This window comes from Poeciliopsis prolifica, unplaced genomic scaffold (genome assembly GCF_027474105.1).
Source record: "Poeciliopsis prolifica strain line A6 unplaced genomic scaffold, Auburn_PproV2 SCAFFOLD043, whole genome shotgun sequence".
NCBI classification, from domain to species: Eukaryota; Metazoa; Chordata; class Actinopteri; order Cyprinodontiformes; family Poeciliidae; genus Poeciliopsis; species Poeciliopsis prolifica.
Genome location: NW_026562418.1, coordinates 2892787 through 2905000, shown reverse-complemented (window position 1 = coordinate 2905000; position 12214 = coordinate 2892787). Strand labels below are relative to the sequence as shown.

The 12214-nt window shown below is 36.4% G+C and overlaps 1 pseudogene; it reads left to right on the top strand.

The window, feature by feature from the left end:
- Positions 1-4886: 4886 nt before the first annotated feature.
- Positions 4887-9467, top strand: LOC129376399 (CMP-N-acetylneuraminate-beta-galactosamide-alpha-2,3-sialyltransferase 1-like; annotated as a pseudogene).
- Positions 9468-12214: the final 2747 nt, after the last annotated feature.

Sequence of the window (12214 nt, the reverse complement as noted above, 5' to 3'; positions counted from 1 at the left end):
AGAACAAGTTTCAGCTCATATTGTCAGATATTTATGAAGGTTCATTGTTTCATAGTTTTCAGTGCTTACAAAAACGAATGTGCAAGTTATCAAAATGTGCCTGAACTGCTTGTGGATTAAGTTTGTTTATACGTAAACATTTGTGAAGATCATTTCTGTTAATATGAATGTAAAGTGTCCAAAGTTAAAGGGAACAACAAAGTGCATTTGTGCTCCATCAGATCTTCTGTTCCAGCTTTCATGCCGGCCTCTTAAATAGACGTCTATAAATAGAGGCCCTGGTGTGGGTTCAGGCTGAGCAGCCTCATTTCAGCTTTAATGTTTGAATTAGCCAGATTAGGCCGGCTCAGAAAACTCCCAACTTGTGTCATTTCTGTGCATTTCTTTGTACTCTGACTGCAGCTTTAGTCACTGTTGTGGCATCATGTCACTGTGGCAAATCAACTGTTCTGGTGTCAATGAACTGATGATGTTTCATTGATCTTTCAAGTGAGTTTTGTAACTAGTGAGTGCTGCCTTTAGCTGTGTAAATGACAGAAGAACTGCTTTAAAAATTGAAATGGATCATGAAAAAGAAGTGAATGTTATTTGAAAAATTCTTGAAGTCATATTTAGGTGTAATTTCTCCTGGAACGAGGCTTGTTAGGAGACTTTTAGTCAGTGCCGTCTGCCTGCCACCAGATGTCAGTGTTTTCCTTCTCATTACATCAAAGTAGCATAACTCGATGATATTGGCGAGCTGATCAGTTGACTATAAAGACATTTTTAATTAAATACAGTTATATTGTGTGATGTTGAATGTGATTAATAAATACAATATGATGAAAAATATAGATACTGTTTGGCTCACTTAAATTTTCAATTAAAAAGGTATTTTTTCTACTTTTTGATATTGTAACCTAAATGTATTTTTGGATGTGGCTGTTGGTTAAAACTTTATAATTTATTGAACTTAAAATATCAGGTGGGTATACGATAGAGCAGTAATGACAAACTACTTGTTTTTTCCAGTCTAATAGGGTAATTTTAGTTCTAATAACACCAGGTTTGGTGAAAGAAACTTCCATTCGTATGTCTAATTTTTATAAAATGTTGAATTAAAGCAAAGAGCCATTAAAATATTTCAAATTTTCTCTAATAAGAAATATAAATGTGAAATAAATAATAACACCCCACACCCCCATGTTTTGTAATTATGACATTAAGGGAGTAATGGCACTTATTTTTGTTTTTCCACTTGCAGCACTTTGGGATCATTCTTGAACCAATGTCCAGAACTGAGTTGCAGTGGCTTACTTATTGTAAGGTTTATTTGCATAGACATTTGAATAAAGTTATTGGTTAAGTTATTCTCCCTGCGTTCAAGATAACAAATTTCCTCATTCAGTTGTCAATGAAATCCAATTTTGACACTTTGGATGAAGTATGGAGAGCCTTTTGCGCTATAGCAGACAAATAGTTGTGAATTTTTGGGGGAATGTCATGTGAACCAGCTCTGAGTTCAATATGTGTCTCTAACATTCAATGAGTGATTAAATATAGTTTATCTTTTTTTTTTTTTTTTGGAAACAAAAAATTGTATTGTCATTCACCAGTAATATTTAGTAAGTGGAAATAGAAGAATATACGACTTTTATTTTTTTTAAATGCAATATCAAGTTATGTAAATTTTTTAAAGGTTTTTTTGGCTCTAGTTGCCTTTATTAGAAAGTAGTTTGACAGGAAGTGCAACAAGACAGGGAGAAGACATGCGTCAAATCTCGCCAGGCCAGGAATCAAACCTGTGACCACCACCATGAGGACAAATACCTTCATATGTGGGCTGTGCTTTGCCCCTCCGCCCCCACAGCACCCAAGGTATTTAATTTAGGATTTTTATTTTTATTAAAAGTAGTTAACAGATTTATGTGCAAGTTGTTTTACGTTGTCATTGACAAACGTAAAAAACTTTCACCATGGGAGCAAAGAGTGGACATTGTGGATAATGAAAGGAATCATTTCAAACCACTGAAGCTTGAACTACTGTGTACGGTCCTGTTAACACTGAAAAACTAGATTAATTGATGATCTATTTGAGGATTTCACCCAATATGCAGTCAAGTCTATTTAAAGTGGTTCCAGGTGTTTATCTGCTAAGGCCCCTCCACTTTAGAAAGTTTAACCCAAATGTGGTTTTTCCCTGTTGTCGCTTTTGTAACAGCCAGTTCTGCAACAAAAGGAAAAAAAATTATGTCGGGTCGTGCATATTTTAATTTGAAGAGTAATGGGGGATTTCTCAGAAGCCAATTTGTGTTTATTTTTATTACCTGCAGTTGTCTCTGATAAGAAAATGAGTAGGACTTGGGGGGCCAAGTGATTCAGCAGACTGAAGGGCCTCAAGTGAATGTGTGTTCTCCTGAATAAAAAAACACATTTTCTTTCAGAAGGATTAAATGTATCAACACAGAAATAATGTTAATACAACAATTAGTCCTTAAGTTAAATAGTTCATGATCATACTTTTCCTTTTAAGTAAAAAAAAAAGATTAAATAATCAGTCCCAGTTTTATCACTCGCCAGAAAGTGAACCAACGAAGATTACTGAATGTGGAAACAGGTTTTAATAGGGAATTGAAATTTGAGACTGCAGTTGCTCAGTTAAATAATAATAATGAAGGAAAATGGAAGGTATTTCGCGTGTTTTTTTTTTTTTTTTTGTTTTGTTTTTTTTAAATACCGGGCTCATTAGGAAAATTGGAAGAACAAGCATTAGGATCCAAGAGATGGCAGCAGTGCAACAATAATGGACGCAAACTGCCATTAAAATAGAAAGAAGAGGAAGAGAAACTGAATTTTGGGTTTTCCAAACAATTTACTATGGAAGCCCGTTTCCGCCACTCTGTTAAAAAAAATCTCAGAATAATGAGATTCTATCTCATTATTTTGTAGTATCTCATTATTTTGAGATAATATCTCATTATTTTGAGATAATATCTCATTATTTTGAGAAAGTATTTCATTATTTTGAAATAGTATTTTATTATTTTGAGATTTTTTATTTTTTTTAAGAGTGGCGGAAACGGGCTTCCATAATTTACAAAGAGAAGCTCAAACCTCAGCCAGTAAACTTCAAACTCCAGCCTGCGGCGGGAAACAGTCTAAGGAAAATGATGTGATGGGTCTCAGCTGCTGGCGGTGAGGCGTTGCTCTCCACAGAGAAGCCTCTATAGGAGAGTCTCTACTTCCGGAAACCACCGCGTCACACACTTCAAAAGAAGTTGGCGCGTCCACAGACGATCTGCAGGCCGTCACTGTGGGAATATAATTTATTTTAATAGCGGTGAGAAACACATACGTGTGTAACTAATTATACAAAAATTCACTTGGAAACAATAATAAAGAAAGCTTCTCTGACTTTAGCAATTTTATTACAGCTGCTGTCGTCGAGAAACAGCCGTGACAAACAGCGAGGTAAGACGCCATTGTGTTGATGAATGTTGAAAATGCTTGAGTGGCTGCTTTTAATTGTCGAGGTAAGAGTGGTGGTTTTTCACTTCTACACTTCTGCTACTCTGTGGTAAATTTTAAAGGTCTTTAGAAACTTCATATAGTATTTTATGGTCTTTATAGGTTTTACTCCACTTCTAAGTATGTTGTTTTCATTCTGATGGTCTCAGAAATCTCTTTTGGTTACCTTTACACTCACTTCAAGTATTAGTCTATTGCTGAGTAGAAATTTTACAGCTAAGTTACGTTTTATTTTATTTGTTATTAATATTATCATTCAAGGATTCTGGTTGGCCTGTGTGACTATTGACTTTGTTGCTGTAACCTTCTCCATCACCACTGGATGTAGTTTGACACGGATGCTGCATATTTTGATAACTTTTTTTTTTTTCTATTGGTTGTGGAAGGCGGCCTCTCTGAACATGCCCCACTACGTGCACTCAAAACAGTCCTGTAGTGCAGACATGGCTCCCTCAGACCACACTCACCTTCTTCACCACAGGCTTTTTGTCTGATTAGCAGAGGTTGGTGTGCTGGGATGAGCATGACTGCAAGATGATCTGAAGAGCCTAGATGGGCTGGGGGATTGCTCTGAAGGCCTTTTTGATATTGGTGTAGACCAAATCCAGTGTGTTTTCTCCTCTGGTCTGAAAATCCACATTTTGATTGAAATTAGGAATAAAAGTCTTGATGTTAGCCTGGTTAAAGTCTCCAGCAACAATTAAAACACCCTCTGGGTATATGGGTTGTCTGTCACTGAAGGCATGGTGAAGAGTACTTGGTGTTGGCACTGGGCATAAATGATAACGGTGGTGAATTCCCAGGGTAGGTAGGAAGGTTTGCTTCTCACAATCATGAAATCAATGTCCACATAGCAATGACTGGAGACCAGGGTGGCGTTGTTACACCAGCTGTTGTTAAAACAAACACCACATCCTCTGGATTTGCCAGCGAGAGGATGGCTCCTGTCAGCTCTAAAAGGTGTAAGGCTCTCCAGGCTGATGGCATGATGAGGGACAGATGAGTTTAGCCATGTCTCGCAGAAAATGAGAATGCAGCAGGTTCTTGTTTTCCTTTTGGCGGTTAAATCAAGCTTCAGCGAGTCCAATTTGCTTTCAAGGGATTGCAAATTAGCAAGCAAGATGGAGGGAAGCAGCAAATGGAAAGGGTGAGCTTTTAGCTTAGCTGTAAGTCCACCGAAACACCCTGGCTTTTGTTTTCTGTCGCGTCTTCTCCGGTGTCTCCATGGGTCTGGGCTGTTGGAAGATTCATCTGCTGTGAATTAGCTTGATTCAATTGATCCAACTGACCTAACTGGCATAGCAGTCCAAGGCCTTGTGAACTCTTTTCATTTTTGATATTTTGATAACTTTTTTTTTTTCTGACATGAACTCTTTTTAATGAAAGCTGTTTTTTTTTCACCCTCACACTTTTAGAGTATATTTGTTGGTGTATGGAATGTCTTTGGACCTAAGAAGAATGTATTCTTACACCAGGTGAGACAGACAATCATAAACTAAACTGAGAACAGTGTTGTATTTTTAGCTTCATTTATTTTATGAATGTTCAATAATGGCAGTAAATTTGTAGCTGTTCTTTCTCATTATATGCTAATGCATATTCCATCACACTCTCTCCACAGACTGAAACTCTTTCCCATTGACAAGAATCCCACTGCCAGATGCCATTTTCTTTTAAAGCTGTTTATGTTCCTGCTCTTTGTGACCGTCTTTTGGTTGTTTTTAAAGTATGGCTTCATCGAATGGCTCTGGTTTCAAGATTGTCAGCCTGATGGTCAGCATAATCATGTTTATGAAAGTCAGCAAGATCTGGATCATTCTCAGGATACTGTGTTGTGTGGTCATCTTCAGAAAGGTTCTGTCACGCCATTTTTGTCTGCCAAGAACAAACTCTCAGAGGATGCTTTCAAATGGTGGAAGGCAAGTCTTTACACGAAAGGGGGCCTCAGGTGTTAGCCATGGATTGAAATGATCAAGAGACACATTTTCATTTTGCGTTTCTGCATTACAGCATTTACAAAAGGAAAAAGGCAACTTCAGTTATTTTGAAGAAACGGTTAAAAAGCTTTTTGAGATATTCCCACCCATTCCCAATCTTGGAAAACCGGATCTTAACTTGTGCTTGACTTGTGCAGTGGTGGGAAATTCTTTTAATCTGAAAGGTTCAAATTACGGACCTCTCATAGATTCCAAAGACATAATTATAAGGTAAACATACTGTACATTAGGTCATTTTAATTTACTTTATAAAAATCTATAATTGTCTTTAATGAATACACCCCTCTTACCTAATCAGGATGAACTTTGCCCCAATCAAAGGCTATGAAGAAAATGTGGGCACCAAAACAACGCATCATGTCATGTATCCGGAGAGTGCAGTTGACTTGGACAACAGTACTCACCTTGTACTGTTTCCATTTAAGATACTCGATCTGGAGTGGCTCATCAAGGCCTTTACAACAGGATTTTATGGACAGTAAGTCATATGTTTCTATTTCGCTCATACATTTTGGGACAAAAAGTTGACCAATATTTTCATCCTGCCAATATTTTGGAATTTTTAAAAGGCAAACTTGTTTGGGGACTACAGATATACCTGGAGGCTCCAAAGTTGGGGGCAGCATACTTTGCAGGACCTTAACATAGACCAGGTCCTTTGTTGACCGTAAAGACCAAAAATGAACAGTTTTGAAATTAGTCGTCAGGAAAAAAAAAAAGTACTGTACTCGTTTATCATCTTCTAACCAAATCCCTTTTAATTTGATCATTAGGAGCAGGTTGTTTATTTTTCTCTCATATGTTTGTGACAATCCAGTTTGATCTTAAATTTCTCATCGATATATTAGCTGATTAGTAATAAATTTACCAAATACTGCATCCTATCTCTGCTTAATAATGGTATACATTTTATGCTGTCTTTAACAGATCCTATGCACCAGTAAAATCCAGAATTCAAGCCAACAAAGACTTGGTAGGTATTGTAATGAATCAATTAATTTCCTTTTTGCATGCAAAGTTATTAGTCCCATTAATTAAAAGCTTTCTTTTTTGTACCAGGTGATTGTGATCAGCCCAGCTTTTATGAAGGACGTCCATCAAATTTGCCTAAAAGAGAAAGAAAGTTATCCTTCCACTGGTTTTATGACTGTGGTTCTTGCACTTCACATTTGTGATGAGGTAAAGATTTGGGGATTTTTTTATACTTTGTGTAATCAGTTTTTTTTTAATAGCATGACTTCATGCAATGGGCTTCCAGACAAATTGAAAGTGGCTGTGTTATGTTTATAAAGTTCATCTCTTTGCTTAAGATGAGGAAGATTAGAACATGGAGAACAACTTGCACTCTAAGCAAAGATAATTAAAAAAAAACACGTTGCAAAGTTATTCTTTCTAAATTATTTACTAAGGTTTTTTTTTTTTTTCCAGATTAGTGTTTTTGGATATGGGGCAGACCTCAACGGACAATGGAGTCATTACTTTGAAACACTGAAGGACAAAAGCTTCAAAACAGGACAACATCCTGGAGAACTGGAGTATAAAATACTACAAAAGCTGAATTTTGAAAAACTGGTGAAACTTTACCCTGGGGTGTGAATTCTTCTGCTGAAACAGACCTGATGTAAGAGTTGTAGAAAGAAAGGCTGAGTGAATCCGTCCTTATGGATTATTCAGTGTTACTGTCCATCAAACCTTAAAAGTAAGTAAAAAAAATGTGATGGCTTAGAAGAAAGAGTCAGAAAATGATAATTGGATACCATTGTTAAAAAAAAAGAACCTTCAGCCTGTCACTCCATTATCCATGCCCAGATATGTTTCTTTAGAATTTTGATGTTGACATTAGTGCCACCTGCAGGCTTTGTTTAGTTAGTCCCAGAAGCAGATATTCAAAACAGAAGAAAAAGGGGCGGTTAAAAATACTGAGGTGTAGCTCATGTTTGAATCTAAAGGTGCTCCCACATTGTTTCTTACTCTTATGTTGATGTGCAGCGGCTGCGCTGCACATCAACATTCTCAAATGTATCTATTGGCAAATTTGTCTAAAGGATGCGACTGCACTATTCACTTAGCACAGGTGCACCTCTGGGCTGTGTTCTTAGCCCCCTCTTCTACTTACTCTACACCTACTATTTACCCCATCAAACTGTTATGTTCACAGATGACACCACTGTGATGAGTCAACTCAGGCGACATTGAATGCAGATCAGCAGGATGTTTATATAATGATGCCTTGTTCATTTTGGCTGCATATTCCCACAGTAAATCTATTTATTTGGATGGCTTGTAATTTTTTATTTGAAAATGCATCTGCACACAGTAATTGTTTCAGCAAATTCAAAATCTCAGATTATCAGATGCATGTGACTGCCAATCTGGACAGTAGGTGGCAGTAGCAATCTGTAGTAGAGCTGCATTATAAGGCATAACTTCAATGTCAGTGTCAGGCTTTTTACATTGAGGATTTTTCAGTTTCTTCAGATAATCTTAAATATTCCACCATATACCCAGAGCAATCCGTAGCCATTTTGTTGGGCATTGACAGACTTTTGAAAAACATGATTTAAGCAACAAAATGATTAAAAACAACAAAGCACACATGCATAAGTTCAGAGGAATTAACTATTAAAATAAAGTTTTTAGAGTTTGTGGCAACATACAAACTTTAAACAATAAGGGGTCTGGCTTGGAGGAAAAAAACAAAGTTTTTAAAAACAATTATTTCTTTATTTGCCACTGGGGCTGGCCTCTCCTTGGCTCATTCCCAGAAAACATAATCCACTAAAACGAGCTGTATTAGATGAAATTAATCAGTTCGTCTGTTACATACACTTGAATATTTCGTAGCATTCTTTAGTCATTTTCCCAGGTGTCTGTTCCTGTTACTTGCAGTGACAGAAATGACTTAATTAAAAAATGTGTTGACTATAAAAACATAATGTATGAAAAATCTATAGCATAACTATCCATCTAGCTAGAAACTCCTTGTTAAAGCCTATTTCCATATCTACCAGCAGGTGTTGTGCTGCAACTGTGGTCCAAATGAATAATGTTCTTACTCTGTTGGGGGTTTAAAAATACCAACCAGGATAGAGCAGTCATTGTCATCTTTCCCAAGCTCTACAGACAAAAGTAGAAAATGTAAAAGATTTACCTGTTGTACAGCCAACTCAGAATTTTAAACTTCAGACTATCAAAATACATCTGCATTTCCTCTGTTTTTACATTTAATTATAGAAAATCTTAAATCAGAATTGCTACTTTTGTCTGTCTGTGGCCTTTACTGTGGATCCCTCAGTGGAAAACGCATAAATCAGATTGTTTTGGCTCAGAAATGTTTGCTGGCTTGCACTTCATGACGATGTTGGGAACTCTTCGTTTCTGTTTTCCATTTATAAGTCCTGATTGTTGAAAAATATGATCTCATTCAGTAGACATGTGACTAATATTTTCCTTCAATACAAAGACTTATTCACTGTTTCAACTCTGATAGAGTTCAAGGTTGCTGCACCTTCTTTGTACATTGACCTTGTAGAACAGAGGTTTGGAGGAGTTAATGATTAAAATAATGTAATCGTTCATTTCTCTCTATCAACTCTGACAGTGAAGCATGTGTCACATATTGATTTGCTCAACAAGTCAGTAGTACTGAGCAACATTCTTGGCACGGTTTGCTTTTTCTTTTCTGCAGATGTCAGTCCTCTGACACTTTGTGGCTTGCTACATATTGTGAGCAAAATGTAACATTAGATCCTGCATCATGGCAGCCACCTCACTGTTACACACACTTGAGTTGCGCATAAATTTCTACATTTGATCTCAGAACTATGCAGAATGTTTTTGTTTGTTTGTTTTTTGGCTTTTGTGAATGTGCCAAAGAATCATCATGGAAAGATCAAAATGAAAATGGCAAATAACAAGGTGATCAGAAAAAGTACTTTTTAAATCTCTGGAAGCCAAAATGTTGATGAGCAAAATTAAATAAAAAATCTTTAAGAATAATGACTGGGTTTACTTGTTTTCATCCATATATTTAAGTGTTGTGACCCATGATGCAACACATCATTTCCATCCCTTTAGCATGATCCAAGATATTAGAGAAAAACGTTAAGCATTAATGTACAAATAATAGTGAAAATGACGTTGAAAAGTGGACACCCCATTTTCTCTTTCTTTTTTTCTTCTTGCAGAATAAATAAATTTATATATATATGTATATTTGCTGGGTAACTTTGCAGAAGAAAATAAGTAAGTGTGTTTTGTCCCGAGCAGCAACCAGCAATTGACAGAAAAACTTCAACTTCAAGGTGCAGAAAGATGAATTGATTTATTGTGATTCTATTTCAGCTGATATGAAATAGATATTGAATCCAAATGGTAGTTTTGTTAAGAGAGAATGTAAATTACGTTAAACACAATAAAATTATAGCCAGACTTAACCAATTTTTAGACCTTAACCTGGTTCAGAGGCAATGTCCAACAGGATGTTCAGAGGAGAAAAAGAATTTTGGGAATCTACATTGTGAAACAAAAGGGACAGAGATTTTACTATAATGTTATTGCAGATGCATATTTTCTTGCCATGTGGGTTAAAGTGGAGATGAGAAGTAGAGTTTTTGTTGGCATCTTCTTTGTAGAACTAACAAGCTTTCTTAATGTGTCCCGAGGTCAGCGTGTTGGTTATGGACCGGACGATGGAAACTGGAGCCATTACTTTGAAAAACTTTAAAATTGGACCACACCCTGGAATACATGAATATGCAATCACACTAGAGTTGGTTCAAAGCAAAATCAGGCTTTACAAAGGGTGGTGATATCATGATTGAAACAAGACACTCTTAAAAAAAAATCTACAAACTTCTTCCAGAATCTAAACTCCTCAGACTTTAAATGGCCTGTACTTTTAAAGCACTTCACACTACATTCAGTCACTCGTGCACTGATGATGGTAAGCTACTATATTGTAGCCGCATTTCCTATGAGGCAGTCTGACAGAAGTGAGGCTGCCATGCACTGGATGGCAGGTAAAGCCGGTATTCCCTAAAGACACAATGACTGTGAAAGACGGAGCGGGGTTCAAACTGACAATCCACCAGTTGCAGAATAAACTCCTACCTTGTCCAACAAGGAAAATGAAAAGTATTGGTGTTGTGTTTACTACAGGTTGGAGGCCCTCATCCTTCTTTTGCACATCCCACAAAAATGTCATTGTTACCATGGTTTTCCATGTAAATTGAAATGAAAATCTGTTTTCAAAACTGGCACACACACGAGACCACAATCCAACACCAAAAATCGTGCAAACATTTCCCAAACAAATAAAAAAACATCCAGTCCATTACATGATTATGTTTCAGACTTGATGTTTCTGTTTGCAATTCTTCTTCTTATTATTCATCTGAACACATTAAAGGTTAGTTTACTAATTTAAACATTTACTCTACTGATGACCAGTCAGAGTTGGTGTTTATGGCGCCTTATTTCTTATTAACTCATCAAGAAAAAAAACACTAAAATCTCACTCAGAAATAATCAACAATTCAAACACCTTTGAGTAGCAGACACAGGTTATGCAAAGTTATTCTCAAATAGGTGACCCCAACCTGGCCACCTTTATCTTTAAAAAAAAAAAAAAAAACATCAGAAGGAGTGCTAAAGGTAGATTAATGTCTTGTCTCGCTTAAATGACTAGTGCATCATTTCCTTCTTATCATTGCCAAAGTACAAAAATTCATATGATTTCATAACCAAATTCATTCAATTTAATTCTACAAGTTTGTCAACTCAATACTTTAAGATCAAAAGTCTTTTGATAAGCTGCGCTACACAGTCCAGTAGCAATAACGACTGACTGACAACAGCTAAACAAACAAAAGAGAGGGGGTTTTTTTGTTGTTGTTTTTTTATCTGCAAAAGAAATAGAAGTATTGCTGTGTTATTTTGACATCTAGCCAATCAGAAAGTGACGAGCCATGAACACGTTATGACGGAGGGATCGATCCCTCAGGTGAGTTAATTATAACTCAGTTAGTTATTAGTACAAAAGGCTGCCACACATCTTTTATTCACTGATGGCCACTAGATGGCAGCCATTTTTGTGTCAATGAAAAATCCCAGTCTCAAGGTAATGGATGTATAGTTAGAGGAACTAAACTTGGACTTTTCCCACTGAGAAATCTTTACTATAGGAACGTCACTTGGGATGTTGCTTTAGAAGTTGGCCGTACTTGTTTGTTTGTTTTCAATATTTTTAAGCTGACCTGATTCTTTCACAGAACAGCTAGAATTATTCTGAGATGAAACTACACACAGACAATGAACATATTCAGAACTTCTAAGGACCCCTAACCTCTTCCTTTGCTAAGAGGGCTGAGCAGCTTACACTGTAACTTACAGTATACAAAACTTTGAAATATTGTGAAATGAATACTTAATTTTAGTGAACTGTAAAGATTTCATGGACCTGATCAGCTACAACATGACCTCCTTCAGAATAACATCAAATTAATTCTTTCAACATATTTTCAGGACTTCGAATTAATAAAGACTTTTGATTTGACTGAATGCCAAATTTGTGTTTGTATGCTAACAAAAGGCAAACTGAGTTAGTAAGTCCAAAGTCTATCTCCTATAGCCACACCCCTCCACTTTGAGAGGACATCAAGCTTGTTCTGGGTTCAGGTCCAGATGATCTAAACCTGCTCCAGAGCCCA